The sequence below is a fragment of the Arachis stenosperma genome, chromosome 4 (assembly GCF_014773155.1).
Source record: "Arachis stenosperma cultivar V10309 chromosome 4, arast.V10309.gnm1.PFL2, whole genome shotgun sequence".
In the NCBI taxonomy this organism is placed as follows: domain Eukaryota; kingdom Viridiplantae; phylum Streptophyta; class Magnoliopsida; order Fabales; family Fabaceae; genus Arachis; species Arachis stenosperma.
Genome location: NC_080380.1, coordinates 55,829,173 through 55,849,183, shown reverse-complemented (window position 1 = coordinate 55,849,183; position 20,011 = coordinate 55,829,173). Strand labels below are relative to the sequence as shown.

At 40.1% G+C, this 20,011-nt stretch overlaps 2 non-coding genes across 2 annotated transcripts; both read left to right on the top strand.

Moving 5' to 3' along the window:
* Positions 1-3,932: 3,932 nt before the first annotated feature.
* Positions 3,933-4,040, top strand: LOC130977232 (small nucleolar RNA R71). Its single transcript, XR_009084933.1, has one exon. It is a non-coding gene; the product is annotated as a small nucleolar RNA R71 (small nucleolar RNA).
* Positions 4,041-11,850: 7,810 nt separating this feature from the next.
* Positions 11,851-11,958, top strand: LOC130977734 (small nucleolar RNA R71). Its single transcript, XR_009085413.1, has one exon. It is a non-coding gene; the product is annotated as a small nucleolar RNA R71 (small nucleolar RNA).
* Positions 11,959-20,011: the final 8,053 nt, after the last annotated feature.

Sequence of the window (20,011 nt, the reverse complement as noted above, 5' to 3'; positions counted from 1 at the left end):
AAACAAAAGTGTTGCCACCACATCAAAATAATTAAACTGTTATAAAATTCAAAATTCATGCAATTCTTTTCTTTTTCAATTAAGAACAATGTTTATTTAAGAAAGGTGATGGATTCATAGGACATTCATAACTTTAAGGCATAGATACTAAGATACTAATGATCACAAGACACAAACATGGACAAACATAAAGCACAATTTTCGAAAAACAGAAAAATAAAGAACAAGGAGATTAGAGAACGGGTCCACCTTAGTGATGGCGGCTTGTTCTTCCTCTTGAAGGTCTTATGGAGTGCTTGAGCTCCTCAATGTCTCTTCCTTGTCTTTGTTGCTCCTCTCTCATGATTCTTTGATCTTCTCTAATTTCATGGAGGAGGATGGAATGTTCTTGGTGCTCCACCCTTAGTTGTCCCATGTTGGAACTCAATTCTCCTAGGGAGGTGTTTAGTTGCTCCCAATAGTCTTGTGGAGGAAAGTGCATCCCTTGAGGTATCTCAGGGATCTCATGATGAGAGGGGTCTCTTGTTTGCTCCATCCTTTTCCTAGTGATGGGCTTGTCCTCATCAATGGGGATGTCTCCCTCTATGTCAACTCCCACTGAATAACAGAGGTGACAAATGAGGTGAGGAAAGGCTAACCTTGCTAAGGTAGAGGACTTGTCCGCCACCCTATAGAGTTCTTGGGCTATAACCTCATGAACTTCCACTTCTTCTCCAATCATGATGCTATGAATCATGATGGCCCGGTCTAGAGTAACTTCGGACCGGTTGCTAGTGGGAATGATTGAGCATTGGATAAACTCCAACCATCCTCTAGCCACGGGCTTGAGGTCATGCCTTCTCAATTGAACCGGCTTCCCTCTTGAATCTCTCCATTGGGGCGCCCTCTTCACAAATGTCAGTGAGGACTTGGTCCAACCTTTGATCAAAGTTGACCCTTCTTGTGTAAGGATGTTCATCTCCTTGCATCATAGGCAAGTTGAATGCCAACCTTACATTTTCGGACTAAAATCCAAGTATTTCCCCGAACCATTGTAAGCCAATTCTTTGGATCCGGGTTCACACTTTGATCATGGTTCTTGGTGATCCATGCATTGGCATAGAACTCTTGAACCATCAGATTCCGACTTGTTGAATGGGGTTGGTAAGAACTTCCCAACCTCTTTTTCGGATCTCATGTCGGATCTGGATATTCACTCTTTTTGAGTGAAAAAGGGACCTCGGGGATCACCTTCTTCAAGGCCACAACTTCATAGAAGTGGTCTTGATGCACCCTTGAGATGAATCTCTCCATCTCCCATGACTCGGAGGTGGAAGCTTTTGCCTTCCCTTTCCTCTTTCTAGAGGTTTCTCCGGCCTTAGATGCCATAAATGGTTATGGAAAAACAAAAAGCAATGCTTTTACCACACCAAACTTAAAAGGTTTGCTCGTCCTCGAGCAAAAGAAGAAAGAAGAGAGTAGAAGAAGAAGAAATGAGGAAGAAGGGAGTGGCTTTGTGTTCGGCCAAAGAGGGGGAGAAGTGGTGTTTAGGTTGTGTGAAAATGAAGGGGTGAAGAAGGGTTTATATAGGAGAGGGGTGCTCATGGTTCGGTTATGTATGGGTGGGTTTGGGAGGGAAAGTGGTTTGAATTTGAATGGTGAGGTAGGTGGGGTTTTATGAAGGATGGATGTGAGTGGTGAAAAGAAAGATGGGATTTGATAGGTGCAGGGTTTTTGGGGGAGAGGTATTGAGGTGATTGGTGAAAGGGTGAAGAAGAGAGAGAGAGTGGTGGGGTTGGTAGGGATCCTGTGGGGTCCACAGATCCTGTGGTGTCAAGGAAAAGTCATCCCTGCACCAAATGGCATTCAAAATCACGTTTTGAGCCAATTCTGGCGTAAAACGCCGGGCTGGTGCCCATTTCTGGCGTTTAACGCCAGGTTCTTGTCCTTTTCTGGCGTTTAACGCCAGTCTGGTGCCCCTTTCTGGCGTTAAACGCCCAGAATGGTGCCAGACTGGGCGTTAAACGCCCAACTGCTAGCCTCACTGGTGTTTAAACGCCAGCAACATCTTCCTCCAGGGTGTGCTATTTTTCTTCCTGTTTTTTCATTCTGTTTTTGCTTTTTCAATTGATTTTGTGACTTCTCATGATCATCAACCTACAAAAAACAAAATAACAAAAGAAAATAGATAAAATATAACATTGGGTTGCCTCCCAACAAGCGCTCTTTAATGTCAGTAGCTTGACAGAGGGCTCTCATGGAGCTCACAGATACTCAGAGCAATGTTGGAACCTCCCAACACCAAACTTAGAGTTTGAATGTGGGGGTTCAACACCAAACTTAGAGTTTGGTTGTGGCCTCCCAACACCAAACTTAGAGTTTGACTGTGGGGGCTCTATTTGACTCTGATTTGAGAGAAGCTCTTCATGCTTCCTCTCCATGGTGACAGAGGGATATCCTTGAGCCTTAAACACAAAGGATTCTTCATTCACTTGAACGATCAGTTCACCTCCATCAACATCAATCACAGCCTTTGCTGTGGCTAGGAAGGGTCTGCCAAGGATGATAGATTCATCCCTGCATTTCCCAGTCTCTAGGACTATGAATTCAGTAGGGATGTAATGGTCTTCAACCTTTACCAGAACATCCTCTACAAGTCCATAAGCTTGTTTCTTTGAATTGTCTGCCATCTCAAGTGAGATTCTTGCAGCTTGTACCTCAAAGATCCCTAGCTTCTCCATTACAGAGAGAGGCATGAGGTTTACACTTGACCCTAAGCCACACAGAGCCTTCTTGAAGGTCATGGTGCCTATGGTACAAGGTATGGAAAACTTCCCAGGATCTTGTCTCTTTTGAGGTAATTTCTGCCTAGACAAGTCATCCAGTTCCTTGGTGAGCAAAGGGGTTTCATCCCCCCAAGTCTCATTTCCAAATAACTTGTCATTTAGCTTCATGATTGCTCCAAGATATTTAGCAACTTGCTCTTCAGTGACATACTCATCCTCTTCAGAGGAAGAATACTCATCAGAGCTCATGAAAGGCAGAAGTAAGTCTAATGGAATCTCTATGGTCTCATTTTGAGCCTCAGATTCCCATGGTTCCTCATTAAGGAACTCAGTGGAGGTCAGTGCACGCCCATTGAGGTCTTCCTCAGTGGCGTTCACTTCCTCTACTTCCTCTCCAAATTCGGCCATGTTGATGGCCTTGCACTCTCCTTTTGGATTTTCTTCTGTATTGCTTGGAAGAGTACTAGGAGGGAGTTCAGTAATTTTCTTGCTCAGCTGTCCCACTTGTGCCTCTAAATTCCTAATGGAGGACCTTGTTTCAGTCATGAAACTTTGAGTGGTTTTGATTAGATCAGAGACAATGGTTGCTAAGTCAGAGGGGTTCTGCTTAGAATTCTCTGTCTGTTGCTGAGAAGATGATGGAAAAGGCTTGCTATTGCTAAACCTGTTTCTTCCACCATTATTGTTGTTGAAACCTTGTTGAGGTCTCTCTTGATTCTTCCATGAGAAATTTGGGTGATTTCTCCATGAAGAATTATAGGTGTTTCCATAGGGTTCTCCTAGGTAATTCACCTCTTCCATTGAAGGGTTCTCAGGATCATAAGCTTCTTCTTCAGATGAAGCATCCTTAGTACTGCTTGGTGCATTTTGCATTCCAGGCAGACTTTGAGAAATCAAATTGACTTGTTGAGTCAATATCTTATTCTGAGCCAATATGGCATTCAGAGTGTCAATCTCAAGAACTCCTTTCTTCTGACTTGTCCCATTATTCACAGGATTCCTTTCAGAAGTATACATGAATTGGTTATTTGCAACCATTTCAATTAGCTCTTGAGCTTCTGTAGGCGTCTTCTTCAGATGAAGAAATCCTCCAGCAGAGCTATCCAAAGACATCTTGGATAGTTCAGAGAGACCATCATAGAAAATACCTATGATGCTCCATTCAGAAAGCATATCAGATGGACACTTTCTGATCAATTGTTTGTATCTTTCCCAAGCTTCATAGAGGGATTCTCCATCCTTCTGTCTGAAGGTTTGGACTTCCACTCTAAGCTTACTCAATTTTTGAGGTGGAAAGAACTTGCCAAGAAGGCATTGACTAGCTTTTCCCATGAGTCCAGGCTTTCTTTAGGTTGTGAGTCCAACCATATCCTAGCTTTGTCTCTTACAGCAAAAGGGAATAGCATAAGTCTGTAGACCTCAGGGTCAACCCCATTAGTCTTGACAGTGTCACAGATTTGCAAGAATTCAGCTAAGAACTGATGAGGATCTTCCAATGGAAGTCCATGGAACTTGCAATTCTGTTGCATTAGAGAAACTAATTGGGGCTTAAGCTCAAAGTTGTTTGCTCCAATGGCAGGGATAGAGATGCTTCTCCCATAGAAATCGGGAGTAGGTGCAGTAAAGTCACCCAGCACCTTCCTTGCATTGTTGTTGTTTTCGGCTGCCATGGGTCCTTCTTCTTTGAAGATTTCTGTTAGGTCCTCTACAGAGAGTTGTGCCTTAGCTTCTCTTAGCTTTCGCTTCAAGGTCCTTTCAGGTTCAGGGTCAGCTTCAACAAGAATGCCTTTGTCTTTGCTCCTGCTCATATGAAAGAGAAGAGAACAAGAAAATGTGGAATCCTCTATGTCACAGTATAGAGATTCCTTGAGGTGTCAGAGGAAAAGAAAAATAGAAGAAAGAGGTAGAAGAATTCGAACTTAATTAGATAGAGTTCGAATTGTGCATTGAGAAGGAGTGATACTCCATAAATAGAAGGATGTGAGAAGGGGGGAAGAAAATTTTCAAAAATTAATTAAAAAGATTTTAAAAACATTTTGAAAAACTTTAATTGATTTTCGAAAACTAGAAGTGGGAGAGAAATCAAGTGATTTTTGAAAAAGAATTTGAAATTAGAAATTAAAAAGATTTGATTAAAAACTATTTTGAAAAAGATATGATTAAAAAGATATGATTGAAAAGTTATGGTTTTAAAAAGATGTGATTGAGAAGATATGATTTGAAAAACAATTTTAAAAAGATTTGATTTTAAAAATTATAATGACTTGCCTAACAAGAAAATATATGATTCAAACATTAAACCTCTCTCAACAGAAAAGGCAACAAACTTGAGATGTTCAATCAAATCATTAATTGTTAGTAAGTATCTTTGAAAAAGGAAAGAAATTGATTTTGAAAACATTTGATTGAAAATATTTGATTTGAAAAAGATTTGATTTTGAAAAACTTTGAAAACTTGAAAAAAAATTTGATTTGAAAACAAAATCCTCCCCCTTGTGCCATCCTGGCGTTAAACGCCCAGAATGGTATCCATTCTGGCGTTTAACGCCCAAAATGCTACCTTTTTGGGCGTTAAACGCCCAACCAGGTACCCTGGCTGGCGTTTAAACGCCAGTCTGTCCTTTTTCACTGGGCGTTTTGAACGCCCAGCTTTTTCTGTGTAATTCCTCTGTTGCATGTTCTGAATCTTCAGTTCCCTGCACTATTGACTTGAAAATAGAACCAAGATCAAATAAACAATGCATGCAAGACACCAAACTTAAAATTAGACACTAGACTCAAACAAGAAACATAAAATATTTTTGGTTTTTTTTATGATTTTGAAATTTTTTTGGATTTTTCGAAAATTAAATGAAAATAGAAAATGAAGGTTTCAGAATTCTTAATTTGAATTCCAGAAATCATTGCAATGTTAGTCTAAGACTCCGGTCCAGGAATTAGACATGGCTTCACAGCCAGCCAAGCTTTCAAAGAAAGCTTCGGTCCAAAACACTAGACATGGCCAATGGCCAGCCAAGCCTCAGCAGATCATTGCTCCAATAGCAAGTTTGATAGAAATCAACAAGCTCTTGTGATGATAAGTTGAAAACTCGGTCCAATAAGATTAGACATGGCTTCACAGCCAGCCAGATTTCAACAGATCATCATGAAACTCTAGAATTCATCCTTAAAGAACTCTGAAAAAAAAATACCTAATCTAAGCAACAAGATGAACCGTCAGTTGTCCATACACAAAACAATCCCCGGCAACGGCGCCAAAAACTTGGTGTTGTTGCCGGATCAAAACTTGGCACTGTTATTGCAGGGAACAAATGCGAAACTATAGTTAGGACATTTAATTCCCCGGCAACGGCGCCAAAAACTTGGTGCACGAAATTGTGATCACTACAACTCAAATAATCCCTAGTAATGGCTCCAAAGACTTGGTGCTCAATACCATGGCATAAACACAACTTCGCACAACTAAACAGCAAGTGCACTGGGTCGTCCAAGTAATAAACCTTACGCGAGTAAGGGTCGATCCCACGGAGATTGTTGGTATGAAGCAAGCTATGGTCACCTTGTAAATCTTAGTCAGGCAGACTCAAATGGGTATAGATGATGAATAAAACATAGAGATAAAGATAGAGATACTTATGTATATCATTGGTGAGAGCTTCAGATAAGCGTATGAAGATGCCTTCCCTTCCGTCTCTCTGCTTTCCTACTGCCTTCATCCAATCCTTCTTACTCCTTTCTATGGCAAGCTTATGCAAGGGTTTCACCGTTGTCAGTGGCTACCTCCCATCCTCTCAGTGGAAATGTTCAACGCACCCTGTCATGGCACGGCTATCCATCTGTCGGTTCTCGGTCAGGCCAGAATAGAATCCAGTGATTCTTTTGCGTCTGTCACTAACGCCCCGCCTGCTAGGAGTTTGAAGCACGTCACAGTCATTCAATCATTGAATCCTACTCAGAATACCACAGACAAGGTTAGACCTTCCGGATTCTCTTGAATGCCGCCATCAGTTCTTGCCTATACCACGAAGACTCTGATCTCACGGAATGGCTGGTTCGTTTGTCAGGCGAGCACTCGATTGTCAGGCGATCAACCATGCATCGTGTATCAGGAATCCAAGAGATAAACACTAGAGCCTTGTTTGCTTGTAGAACAGAAGTGGTTGTCAGTCACTTTGTTCATAACTGAGAATGATGATGAGTGTCACAGATTATCACATTCATCAAGTTGAAGAACAAGTGATATCTTGGATAAAGAACAAGCGGAATTGAATAGAAGAACAATAGTAATTGCATTAATACTCGAGGTACAGCAGAGCTCCACACCTTAATCTATGGTGTGTAGAAACTCCACCGTTGAAAATACATAAGAACAAGGTCTAGGCATGGCCGAATGGCCAGCCTCCCAAAGTGATCAAAAGATCTAAAGAAAAAGGTTCCAAAGATCAGAAGATGTCTAATACAATAGTAAAAGGTCCTACTTATAGAAAACTAGTAGCCTAAGGTGTACAAAGATGAGTAAATGACATAAAAATCCACTTTCGGGCCCACTTGGTGTGTGCTTGGGCTGAGCAATGAAGCATTTTCGTGTAGAGACTCTCCTTGGAGTTAAACGCCAGCTTTTGTGCCAGTTTGGGCGTTTAACTCCCATTTTGGTGCCAGTTCCGGCGTTTAACGCTGGAATTTCTGAGGGTGACTTTGAACGCCGGTTTGGGCCATCAAATCTTTTGCAAAGTATGGACTATCATATATTGCTGGAAAGCCCAGGATGTCTACTTTCCAACGCCGTTGGGAGCGCGCCAATTGGGCTTCTGTAGCTCCAGAAAATCCACTTCGAGTGCAGGGAGGTCAGAATCCAACAGCATCTGCAGTCCTTTTCAGTCTCTGAATCAGATTTTTGCTCAGGTCCCTCAATTTCAGCTAGAAAATACCTGAAATCACAGAAAAACACACAAACTCATAGTAAAGTCCAGAAAAGTGAATTTTAACTAAAAACTAATAAAAATATACTAAGAACTCAACTAAAACTACCAAAAACATACTAAAAACAATGCCAAAAAGCGTACAAATTATCCGCTCATCAGTTAGCATTCAACTTGCCCATGATGCAAGGAGATGAACATCCTTACACAAGAATGGTCAACTTTGATCAAAGGTTAGACCAAGTCCTCACTGACATTTGTGAAGAGGGCGCCCAATGGAAGAGAGATTCAAGAGGGAAGCCGGTTCAATTGAGAAGGCATGACCTCAAGCCCGATGGTTGGAGTTTATCCAACGCTCAATCATTCCCACTAGCAACCGGTCCGAAGTTACTCTAGACCATGCCATCATGATCCATAGCATCATGATTGGAGAAGAAGTGGAAGTTCATGAGGTTATAGCCCAAGAACTCTATAAGGTGGCGGACAAGTCCTCCACCTTGGCAAGGTTAGCCTTTCCTCATCTCATTTGTCACCTCTGTTATTCAGTAGGAGTTGACACAGAAGGAGACATCCTCATTGATGAGGACAAGCCCATCACTAAGAAAAGGATGGAGCAAACAAGAGACCCATCTCATCATGAAATCCCTGAGATGCCTCAAAGGATGTACTTTCCTCCACAAGACTATTGGGAGCAACTGAACACCTCCCTAGGAGAATTAAGTTCCAACATGGGACAACTAAGGGTGGAGCACCAAGAACATTCCATCCTCCTCCATGAAATTAGAGAAGATCAAAGAATCATGAGAGAGGAGCAACAAAGACAAGGAAGAGACATTGAGGAGCTCAAGCACTCCATAAGACCTTCAAGAGGAAGAACAAGCCGCCTTCATTGAGGTGGACCCGTTCTTTAATCTCCTTGTTCTTTATTTTCTTGTTTTTCGAATTTTCATGCTTATGTTTGTCCATGTTTGTGTCTTGTGATCATTAGTATCTTAGTGTCTATGCCTTAAAGTTATGAATGTCCTATGAATCCATCACCTTTCTTAAATAAACAATGTTCTTAATTGAAAAAGAGAAGAATTGCATGAATTTTGAATTTTATAACAGATTAATTATTTTGATGTGGTGGCAACACTTTTGTTTTCTGAATGTATGCTTAAACAGTGCATATGTCTTTTGAATTTGTGGTTCATGAATGTTGGCTCTTAAAAGAATGATGAAAAAGGAGACATGTTACTGAGGATCTGAAAAATCATAAAAATGATTCTTGAAGCAAAAAAAAATAGAGAATACAAAAAAAAAAGGAGTTTATGCAAAAAAAAAAAAAAGAAGGAGAAAAACGAAAAAATAGAGAAAAAGAAAGAAAAAAGAAAGAAATAAAGTTGTGATCCAAGGCAAAAAGAGTGTGCTTAAGAACCCTGGACACCTCTAATTGGGGACTCTAGCAAAGCTGAGTCACAATCTGAAGAGGTTCACCCAGTTATGTGTCTGTGGCATGTATGTATCCGGTGGTAATACTGGAAGACAGAGTGCTTTGGGCCACGGCCAAGACTCATAAAGTAGCTGTGTTCAAGAATCATCATACTTAACTAGGAAAATCAATAACACTATCTGGATTCTGAGTTCCTAAAGAAGCCAATCATTCTGAATTTCAAAGGATAGAGTGAGATGCCAAAACTATTCAGAGGCAAAAAGCTAAAAGCCCCGCTCATCTAATTAATACTGATCTTCATAGATGTTTTTGGAGTTCATTGCATATTCTCTTCTTTCTATCTTATTTGATTTTCAGTTGCTTGAGGACAAGCAACAATTTAAGTTTGGTGTTGTGATGAGCGGAAAATTTGTACGCTTTTTGGCATTGTTTTTAGTATGTTTTTAGTATATTTAGTTGAGTTTTTAGTATATTTTTATTAGTTTTTAGTTAAAATTCACTTTTTTGGACTTTACTATGAGTTTGTGTGTTTTTCTGTGATTTCAGGTATTTTCTGGCTGAAATTGAGGGACCTGAGCAAAAATCTGATTCAGAGACTGAAAAGGACTGCAGATGCTGTTGGATTCTGACCTCCCTGCACTCGAAGTGGATTTTCTGGAGCTACAGAAGCCCAATTGGCGCGCTCTCTACGGCGTTGGAAAGTAGACATCCTGGGCTTTCCAGAAATATATGATAGTCCATACTTTGCCCAAGATTTGATGGCCCAAACCGGCGTTCAAAGTCAACTTTAGAATTCCCAGCGTTAAACGCCGGAACTGGCACCAAAGTGGGAGTTAAACGCCCAAACTGGCATAAAAGCTGGCGTTTAACTCCAAGAAAAGTCGCTACACGAAAATGCTTCATTGCTCAGCCCAAGCACACACCAAGTGGGCCCGGAAGTGGATTTTTATGTCATTTACTCATCTCTGTACACCCTAGGCTACTAGTTCTCTATATATAGGACCTTTTACTATTGTATTTTAATCTTCTGATCTTTGGAATCTATTGATCCTTAGATCTTTTGATCACTTTGGGAGGCTGGCCATTCGGCCATGCCTAGACCTTGTTCTTATGTATTTTCAACGGTGGAGTTTCTACACACCATAGATTAAGGTGTGGAGCTCTGCTGTACCTCGAGTATTAATGCAATTACTATTGTTCTTCTATTCAATTCAGCTTGTTCTTGTTCCAAGATATCACTTGTTCTTCAACTTGATGAATGTGATGATCCGTGACACTCATCATCATTCTCACCTATGAACGTGTGACTGACAACCACCTCCGTTCTACCTTAGATTGGGTGAATATCTCTTGGATTCCTGATACACGATGCATGGTTGATCGCCTGACAACCGAGCGCTCGCCTGACAAACGAGCCAGCCATTCTGTGAGATCAGAGTCTTCGTGGTATAGGCAAGAACTGATGGCGGCATTCAAGAGAATCCGGAAGGTCTAACCTTGTCTGTGGTATTCTGAGTAGGATTCAATGATTGAATGACTGTGACGTGCTTCAAACTCCTGAGGGCGGGGCGTTAGTGATAGACGCAAAAGAATCACTGGATTCTATTCCGGCCTGATTGAGAACCGACAGATGGATAGCCGTGCCGTGACAGGGTGCGTTGAACATTTCCACTGAGAGGATGGGAGGTAGCCACTGACAACGGTGAAACCCTTGCATAAGCTTGCCATGGAAAGGAGTAAGAAGGATTGGATGAAGACAGTAGGAAAGCAGAGAGACGGAAGGGACAAGCATCTTCATACGCTTATCTGAAGCTCTCACCAATGATATACATAAGTATCTCTATCTTTATCTTTATGTTTTATTCATATATCACCCATACCCATTTGAGTCTGCCTGACTAAGATTTACAAGGTGACCAAAGCTTGCTTCATACCAACAATCTCCGTGGGATCGACCCTTACTCGCGTAAGGTTTATTACTTGGACGACCCAGTGCACTTGCTGGTTAGTTGTGCGGAGTTGTGATAGAGAGTTGAGATTGCAATGAGCGTACCATGTTGATGGCGCCATTGATGATCACAATTTCGTGCACCAAGGACCTTGTTTCAGTCATGAAACTTTGAGTGGTTTTGATTAGATCAGAGACCATGGTTGCTAAGTCAGAGTGATTCTGCTTAGAATTCTCTGTCTGTTGTTGAGAAGATGATGGAAAAGGCTTGCCATTGCTAACCCTGTTTCTTCCACCATTATTGTTGTTGAAACCTTGTTGGGGTCTCTCTTGATTCTTCCATGAGAAATTTGGATGATTTCTCCATGAAGAATTATAGGTGTTTCCATAGGGTTCTCCCATGTAATTCACCTCTTCCATTGAAGGGTTCTCAGGATTATAAGCTTCTTCTTCAGATGAAGCATCCTTAGTACTGCTTGGTGCATTTTGCATTCCAGACAGACTTTGAGAAATCAAATTGACTTGCTGAGTCAATATTTTGTTCTGAGCTAATATGGCATTCAGAGTATCAATCTCAAGAACTCCTTTCTTCTCACTTGTCCCATTGTTCACAGGATTTCTTTCAGAAGTGTACATGAATTGGTTATTTGCAACCATTTCAATTAGTTCTTGAGCTTCTGTAGGCATCTTCTTCAGATGAAGAGATCCTCCAGCAGAGCTATCCAAAGACATCTTGGACAGTTCAGAGAGACCATCATAGAAAATACCTATGATGCTCCATTCAGAAAGCATGTCAGAAGGACATTTTCTGATCAATTGTTTGTATCTTTCCCAAGCTTCATAGAGGGATTCTCCTTCCTTCTGTCTGAAGGTTTGGACTTCCACTCTAAGCTTACTTAATTTTTGAGGTGGAAAGAACTTTGCCAAGAAGGCATTGACTAGCTTTTCCCAAGAGTTCAGGCTGTCTTTAGGTTGTAAGTCCAACCATATTCTAGCTCTGTCCCTTACAGCAAAAGGGAATAGCATAAGTCTGTAGACCTCAGGGTCAACCCCATTAGTCTTGACAGTGTCACAGATTTGCAAGAATTCAGCTAAGAACTGATGAGGATCTTCCAATGGAAGTCCATGGAACTTGCAATTCTGTTGCATTAGAGAAACTAATTGAGGCATAAGCTCAAAGTTGTTTGCTCCAATGGCAGGGATAGAGATGCTTCTCCCATAGAAGTCGGGAGTAGGTGCAGAAAAGTCACCCAGCACCCTCCTTGCATTGTTGGCATTGTTGTTGTTTTCGGCTGCCATGGGTTCTTCTTCTTTGAAGATTTCTGTTAGGTCCTCTACAGAGAGTTGTGCCTTAGCTTCTCTTAGCTTTTGCTTCAAGGTCCTTTCAGGTTCAGGGTCAGCTTCAACAAGAATGCCTTTGTCTTTGTTCCTGCTCATATGAAAGAGAAGAGAACAAGAAAATATGGAAGCCTCTATGTCACAGTATAGAGATTCCTTGAGGTGTCAGAGGAAAAGAAAAATAGAAGAAAGAGGTAGAAGAATTCGAACTTTACTGAGATAGAGTTCAAATTGTGCATTGAGAAGGAGTGGTACTCCATAAATAGAAGGATGTGAGAAGAGAGGAAGAAATTTTCGAAAATTAAGTGAAAGATTTTGAAAACATTTTGAAAAACTTTAATTGATTTTCGAAAACCAAGAGTGGGAAAGAAATCAAGTAATTTTTGAAAAAGATTTTGAAACAAGAATTTAAAAAGATATGATTGAAAACTATTTTGGAAAAGATGTGATTAAAAAGATTTGATTGAAAAGTTATGGTTTTAAAAAAATATGATTGAAAAGATATGATTTGAAAACAATTTGATTTTAAAAATTAATGACTTGGCTAACAAGAAAAGATATGATTCAAACATTAAACCTTTCTCAACAGAAAAGGCAACATACTTGAAATGTTGAATCAAATCATTAATTGATAGCAAGTATCTTTGAAAAAGGAAAGAAATTGATTTTGAAAACATTTTATTGAAAAGATTTGATTTGAAAAAGATTTGATTTTGAAAAACTTTGAAAACTTGAAAAAAAATTGATTTGAAAACAAAATCTTCCCTCTTGTGCCATCCTGGCGTTAAACGCCCAGAACGGTGCACATTCTGGCGTTTAACGTCCAATGCACTACCTTTTTGGGCGTTAAACGCCCAACCAGGCACCCTGGCTGGCGTTTAAACGCCAGTCTGTCCTTCTTCACTGGGCGTATTGAACGCCCAGCTTTTTCTGTGTAATTCCTCTGCTGCATGTTCTAAATCTTCAGTTCCCTGTACTATTGACTTGAAAATAGAACCAAGATCATATAAACAATGCATGCAAGACACCAAACTTAAAATGAGACACTAGACTTAAACAAGAAACATAAAATCTTTTTTGGTTTTTATGATTTTGTAAATTTTTTTTGGATTTTTCGAAAATTAAGTGAAAAAGAAAATAAAGGTATCAAAATTCTTAATGAGAATTCCAGGAATCATGCAATGTTAGTCTAAAGCTTTAGTCTAAAGAAATTAGACATGGCTAGCCAAGCTTCAGCAGGACATTGCATTCAAGAGCTAAATTGATGAGAATCAATCAGCTTTGGTGATGATAAGAACATCACCTTGAAACACTAGAATTCATTCTTAAGAACTCTGAAAAATACCTAATCTAAGCAACAAGATGAACCGTCAGTTGTCCATACTCGAAACAATCCCCGGCAACGGCGCCAAAAACTTGGTGCACGAAATTGTGATCATCAATGGCGCCATCAACATGGTACGCTCATTGCAATCTCAACTCTTTATCACAACTCCGCACAACTAACCAGCAAGTGCACTGGGTCGTCCAAGTAATAAACCTTACGCGAGTAAGGGTCGATCCCACGGAGATTGTTGGTATGAAACAAGCTATGGTCACCTTGTAAATCTTAGTCAGGCAGACTCAAATGGGTATGGGTGATATATGAATAAAACAAAAAGATAAAGATAGAGATACTTATGTATATCATTGGTGAGAGCTTCAGATAAGCGTATGAAGATGCTTGTCCCTTCCGTCTCTCTGCTTTCCTACTGTCTTCATCCAATCCTTCTTACTCCTTTCCATGGCAAGCTTATGCAAGGGTTTCACCGTTGTCAGTGGCTACCTCCCATCCTCTCAGTGGAAATGTTCAACGCACCCTGTCACGGCACGGCTATCCATCTGTCGGTTCTCAATCAGGCCGGAATAGAATCCAGTGATTCTTTTGCGTCTGTCACTAACGCCCCGCCCTCAGGAGTTTGAAGCACGTCACAGTCATTCAATCATTGAATCCTACTCAGAATACCACAGACAAGGTTAGACCTTCCGGATTCTCTTGAATGCCGCCATCAGTTCTTGCCTATACCCCGAAGACTCTGATCTCACAGAATGGCTGGCTCGTTTGTCAGGCGAGGGCTCGGTTGTCAGGCGATCAACCATGCGTCGTGTATCAGGAATCCAAGAGATATTCACCCAATCTAAGGTAGAACGGAGGTGGTTGTCAGTCACACGTTCATAGGTGAGAATGATGATGAGTGTCACGGATCATCACATTCATCAAGCTGAATAACAAGTGATATCTTGGAACAAGAACAAGCTGAATTGAATAGAAGAACAATAGTAATTGCATTAATACTCGAGGTACAGCAGAGCTCCACACCTTAATCTATGGTGTGTAGAAACTCCACCGTTGAAAATACATAAGAACAAGGTCTAGGCATGGCCGAATGGCCAGCCTCCCAAAGTGATCAAAAGATCTAAAGATCAAAAGATTCCAAAGATCAGAAGATGAAAATACAATAGTAAAAGGTCCTATATATAGAGAACTAGTAGCCTAGGGTGTACAGAGATGAGTAAATGACATAAAAATCCACTTCCGGGCCCACTTGGTGTGTGCTTGGGCTGAGCAATGAAGCATTTTCGTGGAGAGACTCATCTTGGAGTTAAACGCCAGCTTTTGTGCCAGTTTGGGCGTTTAACTCCCACTTTAGTGCCAGTTCCGGCGTTTAACGCTGGGAATTCTGAAGGTGACTTTGAACGCCGGTTTGGGCCATCAAATCTTGGGCAAAGTATGGACTATCATATATTTCTGGAAAGCCCAGAATGTCTACTTTCCAACGCCGTTGAGAGCGCGCCAATTGGGCTTCTGTAGCACCAGAAAATCCACTTCGAGTGCAGGGAGGTCAGAATCCAACAGCATCTGCAGTCCTTTTCAGTCTCTGAATCAGATTTTTGCTCAGGTCCCTCAATTTCAGCCAGAAAATACCTGAAATCACAGAAAAACACACAAACTCATAGTAAAGTCCAGAAAAGTGAATTTTAACTAAAAACTAATAAAAATATACTAAAAACTCAACTAAAACTACTAAAAACATACTAAAAACAATGCCAAAAAGCGTACAAATTATCCGCTCATCAATAGTCCCTCATAAAAGATATGTAGTTTTACCCACTCATTGAACATTTCCGGTGGACATCTTTTTGTCAGATCTTTGAATCTCTCCCAGGCTTCATAGAGTGTTTCTCCATCTTGTTGTCTAAAAGTTTGCACCTCAGCTCTCAGCCTGTTGATTCTTTGTGGAGGGTAAAATCTTGCAAGGAATCTGTTCATGACCTCCTCCCATGTAGTTAGGCTGTCGTTGGGGAATGATTCCAACCACTTTGCTGCCTTATCTCTGAGTGGGAAAGGGAATAAGAGCAGTTTGTAGATGTCAGAGTGTACCCCGTTGAACTTTACAGTATCACATATCCTCAAGAATGTGCTTAGATATTGATTAGGGTCTTCTTGGGTACTTCCTCCATATGAGCAATTATTCTGAACAAGTGTGATGAGCTGAGGCTTCAGCTCAAAATTATTGGCATGAATTGTTGGCTTTAGGATGCTGCTGCCACAATTTCCTGGGTTTGGGTTGATGTAGGAGCCTAAGACTCTCCTTTCTTGCCCATCATGATTGACTGGGCCTTCTCTGGCATGGTTATGAACTTCTTCCTCATGGTGATTCTCCATATTCTCCTCTATGTTTGTTTCAAAATACTCTTCCTCTTTCTCAGCCCCAACGACTCTCTTCCCTCTTGCTTCCCTTCTTAATCTAAGGAAGGTCCTCTCAGGTTCAGAATCAAAGGAAGTTGAAGCCCCACTTCTCCTACCTGTCATACAACCAATCAAGGCAAAAAAAAAAAAGCAAGAAGGAAAATGGATGAAGAAATTACTTTCATTAGAGTAGTTGTTAGTGTGAGTGGTGCAATTGATCGAACAGTTAGAGGAGTCGAATTATGGATACTGAATAAAATAATAGAGCTCAAAATAAAATAAAAAAAGTGCTAAATAAAAGAAATTAAAATAACAAGGAATTTAAATTGCTTAATCTAGCTCTCCAATCAATTTAATCACTGTCAAATTTAAGCCAATCTCCGGCAACGGCGCCATAAAACTTGATGACTAGAATTCACTACCCATTTCAAAAATTAGTGAATTAGTTCTTTGGCAAGCGCACCAAAATTATCACCAAGTAATAACCCACAGTGGAGTGGGATCATATCCACATAGATTGGTGAAGAACGAAAGATTGATGGTTTAGAAGTTATAATAAATTCTCGTTGGAAGTATAGTTTCTAAACCAAGCAATCAACCTTTCTTACAAACGTTTGGTTGTCACAAGTAACAAACCCAATAAAATTTATAAACTGAAGTATTCAAACCTCGGGTCATCTTCTCAAGAAATTGCAGGGGGTATGATTTATTATTGGTTATGGAAAACAGTGTTTGGGTTTGAAAAGATTTTAAACAGGAGAAATGAATTGTAGGAATTAATAAATTAATAACTAATAAAACTCTTGGCAAGGTATGAAAACTGGAAGTCCTATCCTAGTTATCCTTATCAATGGTGATGAGAATTATATTTTTGCTACCACTAAGTCAACCTCTAACTATGAAGGTAAGTTAAGTGGGTAAATCAATTTAACACCTAAAATCCTAGTCAACTCCTAAGAAAAGACTAGAGTTATAGGAATCTAAATTAATCAGCAAAGATAACAATTATCAATCACGATGAGTTTGACAACTCAAGAGTCACCAATTAATCAACCAGAGCCAAGAATATAGAAAGCTAAATTAAAATCATAAATATCTGGAATACCTCAAATTGAATGAAGATGTCAGTTCTAACATGGAAAAGTTCATAAGCCAATTGGGCAACATAAATCAAATACAAATAAAAGCTCCAGAGTAAACAAAAATAGAAGAGAAACATAAATTATTGAACCTGGTACGAAGAAACAATCCTAATGACTAAAAGAAATCCTAATCCTAAAACCTAAGAGAGAGGAGAGAACCTCTCTCTCTAAAAACTACATCTAAATTGTGAAAAGTGTGTATTATGAATGTATGTATGTTGTATGATGTATATGATGAATGGATGCATTCCCTCACTTTATAGCCTTCAATTCTAGCACGAGTCCAGCCGCACTTTCGCGTGACTCTCTGTTCAATTTTGGTTTCTTCCCAACGCACCTATGACGCGGACGCGTCGGCAACGCTGTCGCGTCGCGTGGAAATTTTTTTGATACATTATGCAGAATGCAATGAATGTTATGCAAAATTCCAGGTTCAATCAAATCTCAAAAACAGAGTAAAAGGGAGAGGGAATTATCATACCATAGTGGGTTGTCTCCCACCCAGCACTTTTAGTTATAGTCCTTAAGTTGGACATTTGGCGAGCTCCTTGTCATGGTGGCTTGTGCTTGAACTCATCCTGAAACTTCCACCAATGCTTGGACTTCCAATAAGCTCTATCAATACCAAGTAAATTTACCAAGCATTGATGAAGTTCTCCACAAGCTTTGAGCTCCCAAAGTTGATCCTCAAATATTTCTGGATCCCAAATCTTGTTTCTACACCCATCTTCAAGTTGATTATCATGATTCCATCCGGGTGGTTCAGCTTTAGAATTCTCACTGAAGCGGCCAAACAACTTCCTAGACCCCATTCAATTGAGCTCTACACCAACCTTTGCGTTTAAACTTAAAACTTCCAACCATAATGAACCTTGCAGGACAATTCTTACCACTGACCATATTCCTCTTACTCTTAATGCCACAAAGAGCTCTAAGTTGACCATCCGTCTCCAGTAGCCCATATTCTGGTGGAATTAGAAAGCTAAAGGATATGAATTTTACCCACTTGAATGTTGTGAAGGATGATGGCAACTTAGGGGGAGGTGTTTCTAATGAACGTGCAAGCTCCACTCCCTTGTGCTATTCTTTGACAACTACCACCTCTTTGTAAGCTTCTTCAATATCAACTTCTTCCTCTTGGTAGCTTTCTTCCAATTCAATCTCTTCTTCATTGCTCACCAAGGGCATGGGAGCCTGTGCTTCCTCTTTATTCATCTCCACGTCAAGTCCAATGGGAGAGGACACAAATGTAGATAAGAATTCATCAATGATCGAATCTATCTCTTGACCATCCCTTTCAAAGTCTTCAATCATGAGATGCCTTGGAGGTTGTACACCCTCCTCAATATCAGTTTTAAATGTCTTTGAAGGAGGCTCTATAACTTGGCTTTCCCATGGAGGTTCAGCATCCCCTAAGGCTTGAACCACTTTTTCTTCTTCAATAATTCCGGCTTCCTCCACTTGTTCCAGTACAAAGTCACACTCCTTATTGTCCACTGGAGTTTTTAGTGTCTTCTTCATGCTACGTTCTTCATTAGATTCTGCATATGTCTCATCTGAAGAGTGGCGTGCCATGCCCATATTCTTGCCTTGATTCCAGTGGTTGGCATGCCACGCCTCAGCTTCAAGTGGCACACCATAGTGAGATGCTTGGGTTGGCGTGCCACGCCTTCGATACCAAGTGGCATGCCTGATGCAGCAAAAATTGGTGAATTAAAAATTATTAAAATGTGTACGTTGCAAGTATAGTTCTTAACTCATCGGAAATCCACTTATCAATTTAGAAATATGTCACAGAAATTCAAATTTTAAATATTGGGAGTATGAATCCCAGGTCGTCTCCCAACGAGTTGCAGAAAGGTGTGCTATTTTATTAATCAGATGTTTTCAAAAAAAAGTTTGAGTTGAATAACAGGAAATTAAATTGATGAATTTGAACAATGTAAATAAAAGCCTTGACTGGGAGTTGATTAGTTGGAATCCCTATTATAGTTGGAATACTCTCAAGATTAATTGATAATTAAAAGTTATTCTGTTTTGTTATCCTTTACTAGGCAAAGGAAAGTCAAACAAGTTGGAACGCTACGTCTGTTCACAAATTGCAACCCACTTAATTAAAAGGGATTTGTGTTAGTGACTAGAAGGCAATCCAACAGTAAACCCAATTACAATCTTTCTTTCAAGCCTTCCAACTCAATTGGTTCCTTTCAATCAACTCCCCATCAAGTTAGGGAACTACTTGCTCATTGTGAATGCGAAATTCATAACATATGAGAAGAAATTAAAGAAAGACATTGTAAATAGAAATAAAAAATAATCCAATTAAAATAAGAATAATCCTTATATTGAATAAATCCTAATAATATTCCAATGGTAAAATTAACAAAGGAAAGGACATGGAAGAGTAAAGCCAAGTAAAGAAAACGAACTAGAATGACGAAGTCTTGATGAGGTAATAACTCTTCTCAATATCCCAATGCAAAAGTAGTAGAAAAATAATATCCTAAGAGTATCAATTGTGTAGAGAGAAAACCTAGAGGAGGAGTAAAACTAGATCTAAAAACTCAAAATTATGTAGAATGAATGTTGTTTTTCATTTCTGCATGTTCTCTGACTCTAGTCTGCTATTCTGGGCCGAGAATTGGGTCAAAACAGGGCCCAAAACCGCTCCCAGCAAAATCTGCAGATTATGCAGATCGCGCATGTCACACGATCGCGTCGTCCACGCAAACGCGTC